We start from the raw sequence: 23866 nt of genomic DNA on the forward strand, positions 1-23866 counted from the left end.
ATATGAAGTGATCACTACAGAAGTGGAATGAGTTGAGCATGAGTTATAGCAGCAATCCAACACTGCCATCTCTGGTGATTCTGTAAAATGCTCACCTCTTCGCTTGTCCCCAACATTATCCACTATTTTTATGAATACAGCCAATATAGAGACGTTGCTGGTTAGATATTGGTGCTTTCCCATTACACTAACCCTACTAGGCTCAACTCAACTCTACTTGGGTTGGGTATCAGGCTAATTGTTTTTCCGGGGCATGGCCTGGACCTCTAGAAATCCATGTGGAAGACTATTCATCCATCCATCCATCCATTTTCTACCACTTTATCCTCCACATGAAGGTCGCGCAGGGTGCTGTGCCAATCTCAGCTGACATAGGGCGATAGGCGGGGTCACACCCAGGACAGTTCAACTGGACAAACAACCATCCACTCTCACACTCACACCTACGGTCAATTTAGAGTGTCTAATTTACCTAACTCCCCAATTTGCATGTTTTTGGACGCATACAGGGAGAACATGCAAACTCCATGCAGAAAGGCCCTTGTTCTGACTGGGTCACAAACCTGGATCTTCGTGCCGCAATGGCAAAAGTACTAACCACTACAACAACCGTGTGGCCCCAAGTGGAAGACTAGACAATGTCAATATAGACACACACAGATCAGATTGAATCACTTGCAATGATGTCAACAATTGGTCAAGAAGAAGAAGACCCAAACCACTTCAACTATTGAGGTGAAGGAGCAGATGGGGTGGGGTTAAGATATACTGTATGAGGAGATTTTCTGATTTATTCAAAATGGTATGACTGTATTCACTGGAGCAACCATGTTTCACTGGAACACACACAGCAGGAATCTCAGGACTTTTCTGGTGGGTGTATGACTGTTTGTGGTGACATTGGTATGTGTTGATTAAATAAGTACAGTCATGAACACACTTGAGTAGAAGGGGGAAAAAAACAGCAACTAAAAAAACAACACTTCCAACTTTCCAACTTGCCATGAGGCATCAGAAAAGGTCAACTTTTATTACAGCTGACAAACAGGTTTGGAATTCCCTCTCAGAATCAGAATGATGCACACATCTGTTGCAAGTATCAAGTTGGTTTGAACTTGGGCAGGTCGTCTTGACCATGACTACATGCGTTCTCCCATGTGAAAGGCTGATTAATAGGGGTGTAAAAATCTGCACATTGATATGCAGTATACCACTCTATTGACTTAAATACATTATGAACTGATCTCTGTCAACAACCATCCACTCTCACACAGTTTAGAGTGTCCAATTTCCCCTGATCCAAATCTGCATGTTTCCTGCACAGTGGCAATTTTGGTCTGGACATTCTGTTGGGGCCATGCAGGAAAATCTAATAATGCAATCCAGAAAACCAACACATTACTCTCAAAAACACAGTAGCAAGTGAGAGAGGGGACCACAGCACTTTTGTCTTTTCCCTCTTGAGAAATTATTAAATCTTCTTCTGCTCAAGTGGTAAAGTGCTAAATCGCACACTAGCTGGGTAATCAACTCGCTTCATCATGCAATGAAGGAATGAATGAAATGTTACATTAAGTACGTCAGCCTAGCTAGCAAGACCTGTGCAGTGCCCGCCCTTGCTTCAAATCAGCCAATGAGAAGCGCTCTGGGGCCCTGAACTTTAGGCCCGACTGCTGAAACTGAAGTGTGCACTGTAAACTGTCTACAGAGGAAATTGCGTTTATCGAATGAAAACTGCAGACGTTTCATTGGGGACAAAGTTGAATTTAAAATACGACAACTTATAAAAGCTCATAATCCTCCCCTGCACAGCAGCACCCTCTGGTGGGGCCGTGCCCCTATGCAAAGACGCCATTGTTCCTGCATGTTTTTGGACTGTGGGACTGAAGAGCCTGGAGAAAACCCATGCACACGCGGGGAGAACATGCAAACTCCATGCAGAAAGGCCTAAAATCATTAAAAAATAAATTGTAAAAAAGTATCTTGATTCAATTTCTACATATTTGCACAAAAAAGCAGTTAAATTAAGTGCAAATGTATTTTTAACAACGAACAGTCAATTAATTTACCATTTGATTTAAAATCATCCTTTCTCTGGCTTTATGTCTTTTGCCAAGTGCAGTATAGGTGGCCTCTCGTGGACGCGCTCGGCTGCGCGCCCCTGCTTCGGCGCGGCACCTCCCACTTCTCTCTCCGGCTTGTTAAAGTTTTGCTCGCCTCCTTTACTTCAATGAGCGCTATTGTTGAGAAGTCCACGCTCTCCTGCGCACTGACGGAGCCCGGGTCTGTGTCCATCTCTCCTCTCTGTGTGACAGTGTTCCTGCGCCGCTGCGGCGCTCAGCACCTCCTGCTCTCAACTCTGCTGCGACACAAGAAAAGTTTTTTTTTTTGCATCGACAAGGTGGATAAAAGTCATTTAAAAGTTTGGATAGAAGCTGCTGTGAGCGCGACTTTTGGATAACTTTGCCAAGGTAAGTTTCTCCTGCGCTTCTTTTCTTTTTTTCCCAAATTTACGCACGATGTGATAAAAAACCTCCTCCTCCTCCTCCTCATCTGTGGATAACGTGATCGCACAAGCTGACGAATGACTGAAATGTGAGCCTTATCGATTAGAGTCACCACCTTAGCGGGTCGATCAGTGCACTCAGAGACGCGCTCATAATCGATCCAGGATCCGCTCCTCGCTGCGCTCTTTACGCATGCAGCGCTGCTGCGAATGTGAAAGCGTCTCTCTGTCAGCGTGTCCGCTCATTCCTCTCTCCCGGCGCACGGTTCACTATCTCGGGGTCAGGATCCGCTTGGCAGCCGAGCCGAGCCGAGCCGATATTTGGGGGACAGAGAGAGGTCACACAGAGAGGAGGAGGAGGAGGAGGAGGAGTGCTTCCCTGCACGGACTCATGGAAACAGGATCAGCTCTCATTCCTGTCATTGCTGCGGACTGTGCAGCTCGTGTCGAATGTATCGGACAGAGGTTGTTATCTGCAGCTTCACGCTTTGTCTTCTCCTCTCGTCTCACTTCCAGTTGTTTGTTTTCACCTCAGAGATTGTAAACACCTTTTAGGTTGTGAAACCATTAATCCCCTCAATATTCCCTCTGGTACACAATGACAACATATACTGTGGTGTGTGTACACCGTCAGGCATGCGCGGATTAGAGCAGCGCTTTCTGAGCTTATAAGAGGCTCGAGGCCACCGAATAACCTGCGAGACTGAGCCACATGACGTTTGTTTACATGTGAACACTTTAAACAGCTTTAAATGGGATTAATCATCAGTTGCCTTTTACTTAGATTTTATTCCACCAGAATAAAAGTATAGAAGGATCGATGGATAGATGATAACTCACGATCTTACAACACCAGACATACACACACAGAAAGAAAGATGGACAATAACATCATAAATAAGCAGTAGCATAAAGTCAACAGCTCCACAGAGTGCAAATAAATGCCAACATAAGAAAGAGGAGCTCCTCTGAATGCAGTCATTGTGTGATTATCGCTGCTTATCTACTCACTGAGGTTGAGATTGGGACAAATTAGGTTTTAAAGCGATTCAATTTGCAGTAGAATTTACGGTCTAATTGCTGTGGGCTGGCATGGAGCACCCCCCCCCCCCCAATCAAAAACCCCAGGCGTTTTCCCTCCCTGAATGTACATCAGAGAAAGTGCCCCCCCCCCCCCCCCCCCACAAAACAAGCTGAATATGTTGTGATATGTTGTATTTGGGGACATTTGGAAAAGATTTATCAGCTGCAGTGCCCTCCCAAGACTTTATGAGGCCCTAAATTGAATTTAATTTGGGGTGGCCCCCCTTCCAACCACTTTGGAGTAGCCGGTGCTTGAAGTGCGGTGATACTGAACTTGAATTAGCCATTTTAATAACTTTTTGCACCAAATGAACAATCTTCAACTCCAGAATAAAACCAAATAACGTAAGTTCAACATTATTTAGATATCTTAATATATCTAAAGATGTCTAGATTTCTTTAATATGTTAAAAAAAAAACTATACATCAATATTGACTGATATTCAAGACTCAATCTGCTCTTATTTGTGACAAAAGTTAGGGTTAAAGGCTAATTCATAAACGTGTATGTTTTAAAAAACAAACAAAAGCATCTCTATCAGCATCAGCGACGTCCAATTATTATTTTAAACACTGCTGTCACTATTAGCTCAGAATATGACAGTCGTCACATGATTAATTCACTTGTTAATTAGTCCTAGTATAAGCATGCACTTCCTCGTGGTAGAGTTTGGCCCGAGTCGTTGCAACAGTTGCTCTGATTGATTGGTTGAGTAATAATTAGGTAATAAATCAGTCATCTGCAGAGGGGTACAGCAATCTCCAGCGTGAGTTTTTCCCAGAACATCAAAGCTCACATTGTTTCCCAGACTTTTTCGACCGCACGGTCATTAATCAGACACGAGGTGTTTACAGCTTGGTAAAATAAAATAAGGTGAGGGATGGATCATTTATCAGCCAAAAGAAGCAATTATTAATTTGTGAGAAAATGTGAGGGCGTGTATTTAATTATTAAATCAATGATATGATTCGTCAGGAAAGAACAGTCATTGAACTCTGTTCTTTGCACATTCGATCCTTAGATTAGAAGGAAAATCATGTTTGACTTAAGGATAAAATGATAAAATGATTACAATAAGAAGCACTCACTATGTTGTTGTGATGTATTGTAAAGTGCCCCAAGGCGGAGTCTGCATGATATTCACTTAAAACCGGAAAATAATATCGCATAATACACTTAAATACACACTCAGACTCTACGTACACCTGTTGTCACGGTGACGCATTGGTGATACAAGCCCTCTCCCCTCACAGTAGTGCTAAGCTGCGCAGAAACATCTAATAAATCTCCACAGTGATGTGCAGACACCTCGCTGCCGTCCCTGTGTCGGAGGGGGAGGGGGCTTTTACGAGGCTTTTGGGTACAATAAAGTTTCCTCCAAATCAATATTGATACCGGTGGGTGAGCAGCAAAACAAACCCAGCATGGAGTATATGAGTATGGGAAAAGCAAAGAAAGGTGGAGACGGGGATGCAGCAGAGAGAGAGAGAGAGTGTGAGAGAGAGAGAGAGAGAGAGAGAGCAAACATTCCTGACTCCGTGTCTCAGCAATTTAATTAAGGTTCCTGTGAGATGCTGCAGCGAACACCTCGAGGTGAAGGCTTAACCCCCCCCCCCCAAACCTGCCTCCCCAATTTCCAGCTTGGGCTAATCCCCAGGGTCAGCTAAATAAGTGTTGGGGGTCATGCCACGATGACAACTAAATGGGAGGGACACCCCAAAGCGAAGCTCCCCCGCTCCCCCGCCCCCCCACCCCAATCAGGGAGTTAATAACTGCATGAAGGAAGTTAAGAGGTACAAGATGAAGAGGATTGAGACCAGGACTGGATATAATGTGCATGTGTGTGTGTGAGAATGAAATTTCACTTGCTATCAACCACACCAACTAAGAGCCCCCCCCCCCCTTAGTGGGGTTTAAGTGTGCCCTGTGGTGGTCTGACAACACACACAGATGGGTCAGATTGCGGTCACTGTACCGCTGACTGGATAGACTTTTATAGGGAGATGAATTCCTCTAACATGCTGCCATTTTTAAAAAACTAAACAAATTCCACTATATTTTATGTGCTGACTGACCAGTGGACACAGGAAGTGTCTCCCTTCCTCCCCGCTCTTGTTAACTCATCACTTTTCCCCCTCGTCCCTCACGTCCACGGCAGTTTTGATGTGTGCAGACATTTGCTCTGGTTTGTCTTTGATCTTCTTTTCCACTCTCGGTTTTCTGCTGCTGCTGCTGCTGCTTTTCTTTCATGTGGATTATGTGAGTGTCGTACTCGCTCTCCCTCCCTGTGACACCCAACCACCACCACCACACTGCACAATGATATCGGATGATTCTGAAACATGAAAAACTTTTGTTTTCTAGTGATCAAAGTAATCCTTGTGTGTCTAATAGAGAAGTTAATGTTTAAAAAAAAAAAAAAATAAATAAATGGAAAATAGCAAATTTAAGGCAACTGAAACACAAGACTGTGCTTGTAGTTGCAAAAAAGTGTGCAGTTGTTACATGAAAGGGCATCATGGAGTCTTCTGTTGGCACTGAATGTGGTTTACTGGTTACTTGTGAGTTGTAGATCTATTAGTCTGAACGTGGCAGACTCACAATAACAAAAGGAGCTCCAGTAACTTCGGCACTGCTGTGATTATTTGATTATTAATCAATGAATATGTTAATCATCCACTACTTTCTGATTTTTCAAATCCTTCAGTGTGAATATTTTATGGTACATTTGAGAACATCATCAGGTCCATGTTCAACACTGATGAACATTTTTCCAACATTTCCTGATATCTTAGGGACCAGACAAGTACTTGGACTCATGCGACCTGTGGAGTCGCCCCCTAATGGCAATTTAAGAAAGCACAGGTTTAAGGCACTTCTGCAACGGCTTCACTCTCTTAATCCAGAAACTCCACACTGTGCCAGAGTGTCATTTCTCCGCCTGCTCCAATCATACTTCATATCATACCAAAAGACTTTTCCAACAAATACAATTGACCAACTGCTCGGTTTGAAAGCATTAAAAATCAAACTGCACATAAAAACAGGCTCGACCTCTCCGTCCTCTCCGTCCTCTGGATGTCCTGCAGATGTATAGGTGGGGCGTCTCATTTGGGAGCGTTTATGGAAGCGGGGGACCGCGCAGATGTAGCAGATGTAGCAGCCTCTGACTGCTGATAAATCCCACAGACGCACACCTGAAACTATTTACAGTGACCACTTGTTTTTATTACATATGCTGACGACAGCCAATCAGGCAAATGGAAAATCCATTTTCTGACTTTAACGGTAACTCTAGTAGCCCTGGATTTGTCTGGAGATGTAACGATGATCCCTTTCATTACTGACTCATCACTCGAGAGGGGAAAATATGTCAGAGATTATTATTGTTTGATTGTGACTGGCTTGTTTTTTTTCAAATCACAACCTAACGGTGGACAGCGTGCGGTGATTCCCGCTATATTTTTGATGACTTCATTGATTATCATTGGCTTCATTGTACACTGTAGCGCCACGTGCACACATGTGAATCTCCACTAGAGCTAATCGATTGTTAATCGATTACTAAATTAATCGACAACTATTTTGATCATCTATTAATCGGTTTGAAGCTTTTTTTAAGATTAAAACAAGATTTCCGTTTGTTTAAGCTTCTTAAATGTGAATATTTTCTTCATTTCTTTGCTTTGGATAACAAAGAAATCATTAAAGGTCAATCATTTTGGTTTGTGGACTAAACAAGACGTTTGAGAACATCATCATTTCCAGGTTTGACGAACAACGATCAACATTTTTTAAGGTTTTCTGATATTTTATGGACCAAACGATTAATCGATTAATCGAGAAAATAATCGACAGATTAATCGATTATGAAAAGAATCATTATTTGCAGCTCTATTCTCCACTTTATCATAAACCCGCTGAACATACTATACTATGAATGGACGCATTAAGGCTATATTGCTAAATTTGGTTTCTGTACACAGCGTCATGAAAAGGCTCACGTTACGCCGTTACAAGCTTCCTTAACGTCACAGGAATGCTCGCGCTCACAGACCTTCGACAGGCTGAGACGCAGCGCTCCAACCAGAGGGGAACCGCTACTGTCCAAGAACCTGATCCCCCCCCAGTCATCTTATCCAGGGTTGCTACTCCTTTAGTAAAACCCATGAAGCGTGTCTCTAACTACCCCCCCTTTGTCCTCACAGTGTGTTGTGCAAACGCGGTGGTTCAGTAGGAAGGTAAAGAGCGAGACGCAACACTGTATAGACTCCCAGCATTCCACTGTGGTACCAGGAGACACCAGGAGACACAGATGCCTCCATCAGCAGATCTGGCCTCAGATTTTCCTGCGCAGACAAAACAGAGGCTGAGATGGGAACAGGAATAAGTCGTCCGATCACCTGATATCAGCAGTGTATGAATGTATGTCTCCCCAGTTTTGCCACATTATTTATATTGTTGTCAACTGGAACACGGTTATTTTTATTTTAACTGATGGCTATAATCTATAATCTGGCATGTTTACAAACTCTGACTTATTCATATGCAATGTCTTTCCTTACTTCAATTAAAAAAATACACAAATAATCAGAATATAATATAATATGTTAGAAAATGTTGATCAGTGTTCACCAACAGCCTGAAAATGGTGATGTTCTCGAATGTCTTGTTTTGTCCACAAACCAATATTATTCAGTTTTAATGATTTCCTTGTGATAGGGAGCAAAGAAAGCAGAAAATATTAACATTTAAGAAGCTTAAGAATCAGAAAGCTTGTTTTAATCATTGAAAACACAAACCGATAAGATGATTCATTTAGTAATTGATCATATTGATTCATTGAATAATCGTTGCAGCCTTAAAATAATATAATATATTATAATATAATGAGAAAAGTTGCAGTATTAATTTTTGCAATCCACAAAAATACATAGGAATTGTTTAAAATAAACAGTGCAATATACTGGCAACAAATTAAGATGATTCATAACTCAGAGCATAATTAAAATAGGGTTGAAACGTCATATTTCTATTTCCTGTTGACTGAAATACTCCATCTTAGCTTCACTTATCGTGACTGGAGATGATTCCTCATGGCACGCTAAACAGAGTTCACGTCCGTGTCTGGAGTCGCTCTCAACAACACAGCCAGTGTTAACTTCTCCCCTGAAAATAACCTTTAGGCATTTTACATATCATGCGAAACAAAAATTCAATTTGAATTCATGAATCCGACAAAGTCTGCGGGGCCTTAAAGAAGACTGAAGACGTCTTTATTGAAACCGAGGCTCTCTCTCTTTCTCTCAGAGAAGGCTTTGTTGAATTTAACAGACAGAAAATCTGCTTCACCTGGCATGAGCGGCGTGAAATGATCTATTTATATCGTTTGTTTTTAATCCTATTGCACATAAAAAATGTAATATGAATGCACCATTAAGGATAAAACCTCCCTCCCCTCCATCTGTAGTCTACGCTACCTGTGGGCGAGAGGAAGTGTGTGGGGTTATTGAAGGAACACCACCTTCCTGCCCTAAAATAAAATACCCCCCCACCCCCTGTATTCTACCCTGAGGGCACATAGTCTACCTGTGCTCACACATCCTTTCATCCCCATTTAAAAGCCCTCAGTTACCCCTCATCCCCCCCAACACACACACACACAAGAGTCAGGCTGGAAGGAAACAATAGAGAGACACCGTTTGGCCGCGTGCGCTGAGGCTCATGCTCGTGTGCGGCGCCGCACATGTGTCAGGACGTGTGAAGGATTGCGGAGCCTCAGTGGCCTCAGGTGGAGGTTTAGGTGAATGGGGTCTTGTGCTGATGTGTGTCTGCGTTCAGGTGCACGTGTAGTATCATGTTGCCCTTTTATTCTCATCGTGTTGCAGTGACGACGCGCAAACACTGCAGGTCTGTGGTTAACCAGTCCCCCCCTGTGCCTTTCATGAGTCTGGGCACTTGAAGGCATATCGTTGCAGGGATGTTATGCTGTAATAGTGGGACCACCAAGACGAATCAGGGAAGAGAGATATAGAGACGTTTATCAAAAGAGCCTGCCACCTTTTAAAGGCATAAGCCGTGTTTTCATCAAGTGGAACGGTCCGGTTTGGTGCGTATTTACCAGCCCCAACCATTCCTTCCCTTGGCGTACCAGCGTAAAATGGTACAGTACGATCAGGGTGGCTCCTCCCATGACGGTCAGCTTATCTAGCGACAGAAAAAACCTCACTCCCTTGCGACCGTTGTGAACATCCCATGGAAGTTGAGGCAAGCAAGAAGAAGAAAAAGAAGAAGATGCCTGCAAACAGCAGCCAGCCATTGTTGTCACACTGGTGCTCTCAGTTGAAACGCAAGCCTGACCCCGGGCTTGACCATTCCAAACCTCAAACTGTACTGTACCAAAACTGAGCCGTACCATGATGGAGACACAGTAATGCTGTTAAATAGAGGTCAAGCAGTTCATTGCCTTAATTAATCAGCTCAGATGATGCGTTTTACAATCTATCAGCATCGGCGGATCCCGGCTGCAGTACAGTCATGGAGACTCTGTAGCCATGGTTACTACTGGCTAGTAGCACACCTAGCACAAATAGCACATCAATGGGTCAATGGTATACATTTGCTCATTTAGTGTCATGTGATTTTCTACCGATGATTCATGACAAAACAAAGGCCTGTAGCTGATGCATTCAAGGAAACTTGTAAATTGAATCACTTCTGCAGTCCAAATAATAAAAGATCTTATTGCCTGCCGTTTTTTTCATTTCTAAAGTTTTCCATTGCGTAGAGGCGGGCAGGGGCTATTGGCTGAGTGTCAATCATCATTATTCTGTCAGCCTTTGAAAAATCCACTATCGGTGAATCTCTGTCTCACTCAAGGGTTGATTTACCAGCAGTAAAGACGCCGTCAGTGAAATAGTTAAGTTCAACTGTGTTCCTCAGTAAATGTAGGAGAAATATTCGTAGTATTCCACACAACACTTTATTATCCAATCAGGAGCCAAAGAGGCGGTCCTCTCCGTGTCTGCGTTTAGGTTGTTTATCCTTGAATAAAACCGTTAAGTCTCTCAAAATAAAAAAGTTTGTGACCAAACGTGAAGGTTGTAATTGCACGTTTGGCTGCTGTTTGACCACATACGAATCCAGTGGCTACCGATTACTGTTGAGTGTTTCATTTCAGAAACACTAGCAGTCGGTCCAGGAATATCAGCCTTGGCTGCAGATGTGTGTCTACACTTATTCCACCACAAACTCCAGCAAGAAATCAGATTTGTGAACTGCGTGTGTCTTTATTTACAGATTGGCCTTAAAACCAATGCACAGCAAGAGTTATCAAGAACAGACAAGGGTATTATCAGCAAGTCTTGGGGCTGTATGTGTTGGCTGTGTTGTGATTTATCTTGCCATATTCAATTATGTTGAAATTACCGACACACATTCTTCCAACAACTCTGCCCCAGTTAGGAAATGACTACGTTTGGCAATCTTCTCGACAATCCTCTTATCGAATCCTACAAGTAAAGGCTGTGCATTTCCACTGTTTCTCCTCTCTCAGTCACAAACACGCACACACACATTTTCACACATGCATGCACGCACACTAAACCAGAGTTTTCCTCGGAGGCCTTGCTGCAGCTGGTAGGGGATTAAGAGGTCAGGAGTCAAAAGGGCGACCAGTCAACCTGTAGACCGCGACAAGAAACTGACATAGCAGAAAGAATTCAGGCAGAAAGTGGGACACAGAGATGAGAGAAGTGTTCAGTGAGAATCAGACATACAGTCCAGATATGAAAGATCAGCCTCGCTGTGGTTCCCCATTTTTGCTCTTGGCTGAATGCCCTAACCCTAACCCGCCAAAGATTGACGTTTCAAGATCAGAATCACGTCAGGGCTTGTGCGAATGTTATTGACGTGTTTATCGCGATGACATCAGGTTAGGGTCATGTTTTCGACAATGAGACTTGGCGCTAGGTGCTACAGAACTCGCAGTGTGTGTGGTATTTTTGAAAGCGATCTCTTGAAATCAGCCGCAGTGAAACGCCAAAACCTGTTTATTAATCCAGATAAAAATGAGAAAGAATGGCTCGATACAATCTTTTAGGGTCCGATAAGATATGATATTTCAACCGTAAATGTTTACTGATACGATATCAGTCCACTGTAGTATTTGACCTCTTATAAACAACATATAACCAGCTATTTCAAGTAGAGATATTCCGATCCGATATTGATTTTATCGGACTGCCTCTAAAATCTCTGATATAAGCACTCTGATACAAGCAGTCCATTCCGCTCCAGCAGCACTCGTTGTGATCACGTGGGCTCTGTGTTGGATATCGGCATCGGCCAATACTCAAGGGTTCAATATCGGTATCGTATCGTAAGTGTCGGGAGATCCCTAATTTCAAGACATCTCTCTTTACGGTAAAGTTGCCTGTGTTTATTGCAGCATTGAATTTCCGATTATTTTGGTCAGTATGGGACCGATATGGAGTATCATATCAGCTCATGTATTTTTTTCCCATGTCTCTAAGAACATTACACATTAACTTGTCTGTCGGCAAATTTGTACACAGATTAAAAAAAATATTTCTGTACCACACATCCTATATCTTCTATTTTTTGAGCCTGAAAACATTGTTAAAAACAGAGGGACAAACTAAATGATGTGTATGATACAAAGCATCCGTTTTAAAACACCCTTGGAAGTGTTAAACTGCATTAGACTAAAATGTCATAGGCACTTTATTTTTGTGGGTGACGCTGTAATGTTTGCTTTACTGGAACAGCAGTGCTAAAACACGCTGAAAGCTGAAAATAATTATGCAGCACAAACAGCAACTCTCCATAAAAACCTTACAAACAGTCAACAAGGCCTCAGTTTATTCTCTCATCACGCCCACATGACATTTAAGGAATAAGACGAAACCGATTTCAGTGTGGTCGGTTTGTATACAGGTAGAAATTGCCAGAGACAAACTCTAGTTAAACGCGCCCTCATTCTAACTTTATAACCAGTTATTTGTTGGAGCTTTTGTCTCAGAATTACTTTGCACTTGACTCTGCACGTTATCGTCCGCCCGCTGAATTCAGTGTAGAACACTGTGGCTGTGGGCAGAGCCAGTGGTATTTTTTAATTTGGACATCTTGTTCACAGATGAGAGACAAAAGCCACTTCAAAGAGGCAGCAAGTGGCAGCGGGAGAAGTGAGCAGTGTTTGCTGTGCGTCGTACGCACGTGGATGAGCGGCGCTTCAAAGGAAAGGACAAAAAAAAAAAAAGGACAATAACCGTCAACGAAGCAAACGGAGAGCCAAAGGACAAAGTCAGAAAATAGATTGTTTTGTGTGTTCGTATTCGCAGAACAGCGCAGAGACACAGGACACTCCTATTGACTGCTGTACCGAGCACCTCTGCTAGTTAGCATCACTGGAAAGATCACGGTTTCAACATTTGCAAAAACTGCCCACACTTAAAAATGGAAAGACTTCATGTCTCGGGTGTCGTTCTTTCTTAATTTCTTAATTTCCCCATATGCCCCTCAAAGGATGCACTTCTACGCTGAAGTTTTCATGCTACATTAAGTTCTTTTAGCTCACTTAAGTAGCCTTTAGCATTTTTAAGACTGATTGCAGTCATGTGACTAGGCTCTACAATTGAAAATCTATAAAAAATAGACTCACTTATATTTAATGACGTTGTTCTTGGACGACAGGACTGAGACAAAAACAAAGTGACACAGGACAAGGGCGACGAGGACTATTTACACATGGAGGTAGGGGAACACAGGTGAAACCAATGAGGGGCGGGGTTGGCAGTCTTAACGGAGGGAAAATCACCCCAAGGGAGGAAGTCAGGATTTGAGAACAGAAGGAAAAGATGAGCACAAAATAAAACAGGAAGTGCATGAGAAGACTGGACATGAGTGACTTTAACAGACACAAAGGACCGACATGAACAAGACGTGACAGAATAAACATGATTATCATTTATTGTGTCACAAGCTGGTGAAACAAGTAGGAAATCCTCCATTGATTGCTTTACTTGGCGTTTGTGCTTTAAGAAGTCTATGAAGGATTCACCTTTGTAGACTAAGTCCTTCAAAACTTGGACAATCTAAAAGTGCATTTCTGTGATTTTGGACAGAGATACAGAACGTGGATATGCTGTAGAAATGCACATAGTTTCCAGCGTTTGTATCTTTTCTACTAATTTGTGCACAAATCCCCAGAGTGTACTTTGGTTGTACTCTGACACCTGCCAGGTTTTGTTTCTAAGTCAGACCGGACAGTGTTTATTTCTTTGTGTCTGCAACGTGTACTGCAACATTGGGACTGGCTAAACCAAGACGGTGCGTAAACACAGACAGAGCAATGCAAGTCCAAGACACACAGTCAGTGGGTCAGTCAGCTGCAGAAGCCTTTGACGAGGCCAAGACACACCAGACTGTTGCTGTTAGTGCAACAGATGGGACAAATTAGACAAATTGAGGTAGCAAATGACCTGATGGAGCAATTTCCTCATAGCAGTGAAGGGAACGTTAATAATATATCTGTGCGTGAGTTTAAATTGGGCTGTTGGATCGGTTTAGAGCCTTCTGGGTGTCACCCAACTCTCAGCTCGTTAAGATTTACTCGTATTGGCTGGCAAGAGATACCTTTCTATTCCTATATGCTGTGTGTTCCAAATGGCGCGTTACATATTATATATTATTATTATGCTATAGGTCTTGGATAGAACAGAGAGAATTATTACAAGACGAGTGTCAGTTTAGCGTTATATTGGGGTCAGAGAACAACTCATGACAGGGAGCAAAAGCTCATTAGTATTACTAGACTGGTTTATATATCATATGAAGAGAGCAGCTCAAAGATCTCATACTGCATTGTTTATCAGGGCAGCAGTCAAATGAGGTCACTTGTTGTTTCACTGGGAGACTGTGGATGTGGGTGTGTGTGTGTGTGTGTGTGTGTGTGTGTGTGTGTGTGTGTGTACACACGCCATTCGTCCACACAAACACAACAGCGACATTTTTCTCTCCAAACATCCCCACAAGCCCCAGGGCTTTTCTCTTTAAGAGTCGTGTGTCAGCGCCCGGCCGTCAGTGGAGCATGTCGTTGCCCTTCCTTCACATTTCTCCTCAGAGTCTGGTTTCACCACAGAGGGTGCGTCAGAGCTGGCGAGATTATGAAGCCCCTGCGTTCAGCTTTCAAACAGACGGCGTGGTCGTGATGCTGATGTCAGCGGGAGGAGAACGTTTTAACGCCGGATTTCACACCTTTGTCTACGAATTCCACGTATCTGAGGAGGAAATTTTAATCCTAATTCAGGCATATTCTTTGAATACACTTAAAATATCTTTCTATCCGTGAACGGCTTGGCGTGGACGGTTGAATGAATAAACTGAATTAATGAATCAATAAAAGTTGGCACAAGTGGAACAGCGACTCTAACTCTAACTAACAACACTAGGTGTGGTTTTCCCTGTGGCTGCTGATGTCGCTTTGCAAGTTTCACCTGCGTTTCAAAGCGTGGCCACTTCTCTGGACGATCTCTGGACGATGTTCAGGAGGTTCATCATCAACAAAAACGAACAAAGAGACAAGGAAACGTTTCAGTGGCTTCTTCAGATTTAAGGCTTTTAGCCACAGGGCGATTTTAACTTTGCTTTTCCTGCAGCGCTACACTGTCAGGACCAAGTGTTCACAAGTTTGATATCAGTTGCTGTGTTTTTTTGTGGACTCAAAGCAAACAGAGAACAAACCTGGTTTCAGTCTTGATTAATGGTCTGTTGAGGAGATAAGCACCAAGTTTGTTTGTGTATGATGACATCATCTGAACCCCAGGAAGTTCAGGTAAACATCCACTTTGACAAAAAGACAATTTGCAATATGTGACATTTCGCACACATAGCACAGAGTGATTCCAATTCAGACTAAAATTAGAGCCGTTTTCCCCCCTCCTTTCGTCCTTTTTTCTCTTGTTTTTGAGTTCCTCCACAGAGACACCCTCCCAGAAAACATTTTATGTGTCTGCCGCTGCATGCGGAGTGTGAAAAAGAACAGCGGGGGATCAGATCTGGTCTCGTAAACTCGAGCAGGCCGCCTGGCCGCTGCCTCTGAACTGCTACACAGAGAGTTAAAGAAGAAAAAAAAAAAAAATCAGATTTTCTATTCCTGTGCAAAATGCAGCCTTTGTTTCTGGTTCATGAACCTGACGAGGTCACCGACTTTAACCGAGCCAAACAAACACACGCATGTCACTGCGCTAATTGATTCCCCTCCATCCAGGGACAGGAAAAGTGTGTGTATATGTTTACTTTAAAGGATCTGTCAGGAGTTTAAGTAAATAGATGTGTAATAAAGTAAACACCCATTCCTCACACACACACACACCGAGCATCACACTTCATTTTTGTGCCTGGTATGAACTGTTCCAATCGTTCTTTGTTCATTACCTGGAAAATGTGTTCAAAACAAGCGACTTTCCCAATGATAGTGCAGTTATAATGCTGTGTGCATGCACGAGTGTGTGTTTACTGGCAGTTCTCCTCTGTCTGCAGTAAATCCGTCCACACTGCCTGACCTAACACTGGGTTAATGAGGTGATCCAGCAGCAGGGGGACAGTTCATAGAGGTCTTTGGAGCTCCATGTGTTTGTATACATGACGTTGCACAGATGAGTGCAGCAGATGCGGACGCGGCGTTCACCATATGTGTGAAGTTGTGTTTTGCACGAGGAAAAAAATATGATGCGGTGACGTGCGGTTGTAAACAACAGCGGTGGGATTGTTGCGGATTTTCTGCCGTGTCTGGAAATTTCCGGGACAAATGACTTAGTAGGCCAGAAGTCAGCACTCCAGCCGTGCAGTGTGTCGCTGGCCGCTGAAATCCTTAGCTGTGGAGAAGTGTGAGAGAAGGCATGAGCTGAAGGTTCTTACACATTTAATACAAAATTAAACAACACAAGAAGTCAAAGTCTTGAGTCATATTATAATCCAGTCCAGTTTTTATTTTGCATGCATAGATAATCACAGTTAATCCATGAATGAACCAGTTAGAGTCAAACGGTTACGCAGAAAACAGTTTAAAAGAAAACAGATTCTGAGTCGTGTTCAAGTGGATAATTCAAGAATTCAACACTACATCCACATGACGACATTTTAGCTTTAAAATACTTTTATGCCTGCTACACACACTACTCTGGAGTTGTATAATAGAAAATAAAATAAGTTTGCCAGCCCAATTCAGTAGGTTTGTGCATTTTCGTCTGTGTGTGCAGAAACAGAGACCTGACAGTTTTCATTTGAACAGAAAATTAACATGCATTCATTCCTAAAGGTCTCTTCGTGCTTCTCTTCATGTTTCTTTATATGTACATGCTTCCGATCATACTAGGAACAGGAGCGTTCGTGTCGTTCTGGTGTTTTTCACACGTGCACTTGATCCCACATTCCTGTGCACTGACACGGTAGCACATTTGATGCCATTGGATGGTCTGCACGGCCACAGATTTGGGGATGCACAGGGGTGTTTGTGTAGGACTCAACACGTTGTGCACATGGGTGGATGACGATTAACCTCAGAAAACTGGCAGGTGTAGAACTCCAGGCAATATAACTTGGCCTGATAAGGTGCAGTAGAAGGGTGTTTGTCTTCATTGATCAATATCAGTGATCTGAGAATGAAACCAGGAGGTGCACCCCGCCTATCGCCCTATGTCAGCTGAGATTGGCACAGCACCTGGTAGAAAATAGATGGATGGATAGGGTTTTATACAGATGGTTGCATGGGCAGCCCATGGCCAAATGGAAAGGGAATTGGCATGTCTTTGGGGCTGGGGCACTCCTAAGCAGAGGTGGGTAGTAACACGCTACATTATATATAACATTAGTCTTGTTATTTTCAATCATTTAACACTTCCACTTCACTGCCAGTCCAAGAAAACAACTGTTCAACCTTCACGTTGCCAGAAGCCACTGCCACAGAAAGTGACGGACGGATGGATGGATGGATGGGTGAGGAGCATCGGAAAAGCACATTTGTCTTTACAAACTGGAATGCGCTTCATTACGTCAATGATGACAGTGTGCCGTCAGAGAAGAAACCCAAATTAAAACCTCACTGTTTGTGTGACCTCTTTCGGTATCTCAGCTTCAGGCGAGATGCTGTCCAAAGGTAACAGCCTTTTTTGGGATGAGTAATGAGCGATGGCAGGACAGGATCTGACAGATCTGAGGGTGACACGGGAGGAACCGGTGTTCCGCGTTGCTGCTCCGGGGTGAAACGTTTTAGCTTCAAAAGTTGAATTGAACTGAAGAAACAACGTGAAGTACATCGTAGCTGATCATTGCTTTATTGCATACTGTCCCAGTTTCACCAGTACGTGTTGTACTTCATGTACTCACTCTACTGTGAGGCATCAAAATACCTGCAGAGTTGTAGCTTCTCTGCGAGGATTAAGGAAAATGTCCCGGCAGCAAGAAGGGGAGGACAAGAACGGAAATGTTTGAAGGGGCTGTTTCTTCTGCCAGGTGCCCTCTGGCACACCTGTTTGAAGCTGAGTGCAGGTAACTTATTTTCATCTGCTGACAGACAGAACAGGCTCACAGCCAACGGAGTATGAAGGCACACACACACTCACAGACACACACATACCACGTTTGACATCTTTGACTGTTGCTGTTGTTGGTAGAGGCACGTTGCCCGACCGCGCTTGTGGCTGCTCATCGCTTGTGTTCAAATCAGTGGAAAAACCGGAGTAACCAAACTTTACCCTGAAACTAGAGGTGTGACCAACTTTGCCACTCACATAATCCCACACCATGTTATCTACTCAGTTGTGACGGTGCAGTCGTGTTGGGTTCAAGTTTCTCTCCAGCTCTAAAGATGATACATAAGTCTTCTGTGTGGATGTTTGTGTGCAAAGAAAGCATGATCTGCACGTTTGCGTGCATCTGCTGGAAAATGTGATCCGAGTGTGTGCAGACGTTGTGCTGCAGGATAAGTTCATAAAAGTCACACTAATATGCAAATGTCATATTTGTTACATTTGAACTAGCTCTACTTTGGCTTGATTTCTGATACCAATATATCAATTATGATATATCACTTTTTCTGATATGTTGTCTTTAAACCCTTATAACAAAAGATAGACAATAGCTGTTTGATATTTTACAGTTCAACCATAACCTTAGTCATAAATATCTATCAATAGGAAAACCAAATCATATAAAAAATGGACATGGGAGTGACTCAGCTGGTAGCAATAAGAACCACGTTTGAAGAGACGCCTACTGAGCCAACGTCCCACTTGATTTATAATGTCAGTGAACTTTTTCATTTAATATTTCAGTTAATGGTCTTATTGACTAGTTTTGGGTCTTTTTCTAAAGCAAACAATGTTGATTTTCTCATGTTCCAAATCTGAGATCTTGATGGCGCAATTTGTGTCACGCGCAAAGAGTGCGTGGGGTGCACGTGGACAGACATGAACTGAATTTTCCACCAGTAGATGGAGTATAAGCCCTGCCTCCCGAGCAGAAAAGACATTTTGACTACAGAAGAAGTATAATCGCCAAGAATAGCCATCCAAGCCTCGACCTGGCGACCCTCGAAACCGGCTAACACCCCGACTCCCCTGCCCGACGGGCCTTTCAGCTGATGAGCCGCTCAAACCAGACGTGTCTGAGGGAGCTGTAGCATTGTTCTCTTCTTCTTTGGTAGGAATGCGTCCTACAGTATTCCCTGCGTCCAGATGGCAAAGTGGAGTCCTACAGGACCATGCCGCGCAAGTATACCAGGGTCCGTGATATGCGCTGCACACTTTGGCACAAGCAGCATGTGCACGGAAGTATACCAGGGCTTTAAGGGTAGTCCATAGACTGCTCATGTGTCTAATTTATATCCATTAAGTATTGAAGCAGTTTGAAACCAGACGATCAACCGGCTTATACCAATGAGACTTTCCACTGCAGTTCTCTTCTGGAATGTGTGCACTTCCAAATAACTGTCAAAAGCAGATTGTAAACAGGCAGTGTTCCAATATGAATGTCTACACAGAAGAGACTTATGGTCTGATAGATAGATAGCAGCAGCAGCAGCAGCAGCAGCAGCAGCACACCCATGTGCCACTTAGCGTTAGCATAGCTGGCATCTCTGCCAAAGCTGAGTAAGACAAAAACAATGTCCAGGTGTCGCTGAGGCCACCACATGGTCTGAACTAGGTTGGGTTTCTGACAAATGATTGATACATACATACAATATAATAAACAACAGGTAATTAGGTGGCATATTCTTTGGCACTGTTGTCTTTCTATTGAAATGACTAGTACTGGGAGTAACCAGGTCAAGCATTGGTTAAATAACTGCTTTAATGTTCTGTGTGCACAATGTGTTCTTTCCACTTTCTCTTGTGCAAAGACTTGTGTTGGCATCTGTTTTGTTGTTGTTTGTTTTTTTTAATCTGTACCTGCAGATTGCACTTGCACTTTGTTCACAAGACAATACTGGAGGTGTGACTTTGACATGGAGGCTGCATAAACTTGACTTGTGGGTAAATCTCAAAGTTTGTGGCGAATAATGTCTGGTAATCTGAAAGAAAATATAGTAAAAAAATGAAAGAAGAGAAAAATAAACACAACAGGAAACGTGGAGGTTTCTTGTCCAGCCGCCAATGCTGAATAAAAACCTTCTTGACCTGGGCATTCGTGACCTTCTCTGGAAGCCCACTCCAGATATTGAATCTACCACCCATTGGTATATTTGCATACTTTAAAATGAGAATAATATTGGGTTTTTCGTAGCCTAAGAACGAATCTTTTACAAGGTCCTTGCTTTTCACTTTAATTCGTAATGAGAATTTAAAGCGGTTGTTTTCTGTCAGGTCACTCTCACCTCTGAATAAGCTCATGTTCAATTCACGTTGTGCTTTTTTGTTTTCTTGTTGCAGTCTTTAATTTTAATCTCATTCTAATCCTCTTTAGAATTATACACTGGCTCAGATCCATATGTTCACCGCCCTGTCTCGACACCAGTTTGGAAACACCAGTTACTGTTGACACATGACGTTTGGCCGATCACGTGACTGCGAATGCACTTTCTGCAGCAATCGAGCTGAACATTCAAATAGTTTGTGCCACGATTCTTCTTTGTCTGTTCCTCTGTCATCGTGTGGCATCTGATAAGGAGTCGATTTTGTCACGTCGATCACTGCCTTCTTTTTTTGGTCTGCCGCACCTGAAAAGGACACACCCACAACTCGTTTTTCTTTTCCTTTTTTTTTTTAACGCCAGTGCTATTTATAGCAACACGAGTGTCATCGCTCGAGGGATAGCAGGTGTCTGTCTTTCCACTTCTCTTGCATCCTGTATTCAATGATCGTACCGTATGCACTGGTACTTAGTTTGGTATTGCTGTAGTGTTGTTATTAGAGGTTGCAGGTGATGTACTGTATGTACTAAATGATGGAGATATGACGTCTAAAGTCATTTGAGGCTGTTTTCCTGAATACTTAGTTGTACTAGTTATGATTTTCTTTGCTCAGTCACATTTTAGTGTAACAACAGAAGGAGACACACATGTGTGTGAACACGTTACGTTCTTACACACATGTGCAACACCTGTTCAGCACCTACAGTATACAGTTTGTACTTTATCTGCTTACACAATAGCTTTAGAGAGTAAGAGCGTTTAAGATTTGAGTCGTTCCATGATAAATGAAATAATTTCCCTGTAGACTGAACAAACTCATGATCCATGATTTGCTTCCCTCTACCTGCATCACCCTCCTTTCCCACTTCTGTAAATAAAAGCTCCTCACTTTCATCATGTTATCAAATGAATTAAACCAAACCTCCCCATCTTTGCAATATTCCTCGAAAACCCATCATCCATTGGTTTGTCAACTGCCATTTTGAACACTTGGGTGTTTTGTAGTTTTTTCCAGTGCCATCTTGGTACTTTTTAACCATAATAAACCAGATTTGGATCAGGAGTTGTAACTGAGGAAGAAAAGAGCCATTTTACCATCTATCTGACTCTATATGGGGGGGGGGGCATTATTTCCAAAAAGGACACCATGGCGTATGATGTATTGAGGAACACCAGGGAATTAGACTCATATTCACTTTATGTTTATCTTTATTTAATGTTTGTAAGAGTGTAGGGTCGTCATACCGGTTTGTGGGTGAATTGTGTACACACGGATCGCTCCGTGGAGTGATTGCGGCCGAGCTGAGAGCGCCCTCAATAGGCGGTCTCGGAAACAACAAGCGAGCTATGAAAGCACCCTTAAATCAATGATCTTCATTGTTACCTGAATGAGCACAGTGTTGGATCAAAAGATAAAAAAAGATGGACACAATTATGCATACAGTCTATATCAAAAAGTGTCCATTGTGTGTATTGAGGTAAACCTGTAGTGTTTCTTTGTGCCTGACCATGTTTTGAGAGAAGATCAGCACTTGTCATATCTGGCTTTGGGCTTCCACTTTATAGGTTTAGTGACTTTGTTTACAGCAAAAAACAAAACAGTCAGTCATCAGCTACAAGCTGCGAAGAGAATACATTTCTCTCGTGTCAATTTCCTTCTCAGTTTACCGTGTACCTCAACATGTGTGAGTCTCCCTCCTTGTTTTTGCTCTCCCTCTCTACCTTCCCCTTATCAAAGGGGGGGGGAGGACAAAGGTTTATGTGGGCTTTTCATTCTGCCTCTCAGTGAGGGATGGCTGCAGTGTATTGTGGGTAACAGAATCCAGCTGTGTTGTAGACTGTGTTTGTGTGTCTGCTGGTGTGAACATGTGGAGGAATGTGTGTGTGTGTGTGTGTGTTGCCCTGCTCTCCTGGTCTTTGGTGCACGTTGACCTGTTTCTTGTCATTTTGACGGCGATGTTTTGCTTTCATCGCGCTGCCTTATCTGCTCTCATACAAATAGACGAGGATTCACTGTTTGCTGCAAAGTCTTAGCAGTACTGACATGTTTAATAATGGATTTATGACTAGAGCAAAACTCCGGGGGCAAGTGATTACAGCGAAATGTAGCACTGAATTTAACTGCTGTGCATGTTTGGGCGCCCAAGGTTCATATTAATATCTTCGGTGGCAGATTCTTGGCGTCACGATGTGTACACCATAGAAACCCTCAGATAAGGCCGTGGGCATTTTGTTCCTCAATTTCAGCGTCTTTGTGTTGCACCGCAATGGGAGGTATAAATAAAAATGTTGTTTTTTTTTCCCTGTAAGTTATTTTTAAAATACTGAGTTTATTGTTTCTGCACACTTATTGTGTCACATATTTATCTAAAGGGCTTTGACATTGATTCAAATATTTAAGTCTTTTAAGGCTTGTAATAGTAGGCTCCACCCCTTCTATCTACTCTTCATTAAAGCTCCGCCCCCCCGAGTCATTGTCTACAGTGGAACGAGGAATTTTGGCTTCACTTTCTTTGCCATTTTTCTCTGACTCGCTCACTGGCTTCTCCGTTACGCGTCTCTGCTTTAACTTGTCAAGAAAATGTTTACTGATGTTTTAAACCAAGTAAGAAGAAGAGTTATTTTTGCAAGTATGGGACTCGACTCCCTGGTGGCAAATTAATATATTGGCCTCAACAGGCATTTTTTTACACTATATATCAGAGGCCTCAAACTTGGGGCCTGCAACACGTTCACATGTGGCCTCATGCGGCTTGCCAATTAATATCACACTATAATTGATTATTTCTGTCTGTTTTTGTGATTTAAAGATTCCTTTTTCATCATCATAAATGTTTTATTATGAACCCAATATTAAAACAAATCGGAAATTCTGTGTAAAACCGTCGTGATTATCGTTTTTTGGACGGTTTTTCACTCGACCGATCCCGTCCTGACCAGAATAGATGCTCAATAGCCCCCTAGGTCATTTGAGTTTGAGACCCTTGCTGTATACAGTCTATGGCATGAGATTATAATCTAAGTGAATTCCAGAAAAAACAAGACCAGAGAACAAAACATTTCAACAGAATAAGGAACTGCTGCACTTTAAATGTAATTTAAGAAAGCCATGCAGTCACCATGAGTTATAGGCTTCCACAAATGTGGCTTCAAGACATGAAAACTCTGTCTCTATCTAATCTTCAAATCTAATTTAGGAAGACGCACAGTTAGAGACCAACTCTTTTGTCTCACCCCTATCTACAGGGAGGTCAGAGGTCAGCTCTGAGTACAAAGCAGCAGCCGCTCAAGTGTGTCGGGATTCAGTTTCGTTAGCAGGGCGGAGGTTCACTGTTATGGAGGTTTG

General features: G+C 42.8%; 1 protein-coding gene across 1 annotated transcript in view; it reads left to right on the forward strand.

Annotated features, from left to right (window-relative positions):
* Positions 1-2058: 2058 nt before the first annotated feature.
* The window catches only part of LOC131467016 (vasorin-like), a 29306-nt gene continuing 7498 nt past the window's right edge, over positions 2059-23866 (forward strand). The window contains exon 1 of the mRNA XM_058640689.1: positions 2059-2471. The gene's annotated coding sequence lies outside the window, so the exon portion shown is untranslated. The remainder of the gene's footprint in view (positions 2472-23866) is intronic.

The sequence above is a fragment of the Solea solea genome, chromosome 10, assembly GCF_958295425.1.
Source record: "Solea solea chromosome 10, fSolSol10.1, whole genome shotgun sequence".
NCBI lineage: Eukaryota > Metazoa > Chordata > Actinopteri > Pleuronectiformes > Soleidae > Solea > Solea solea.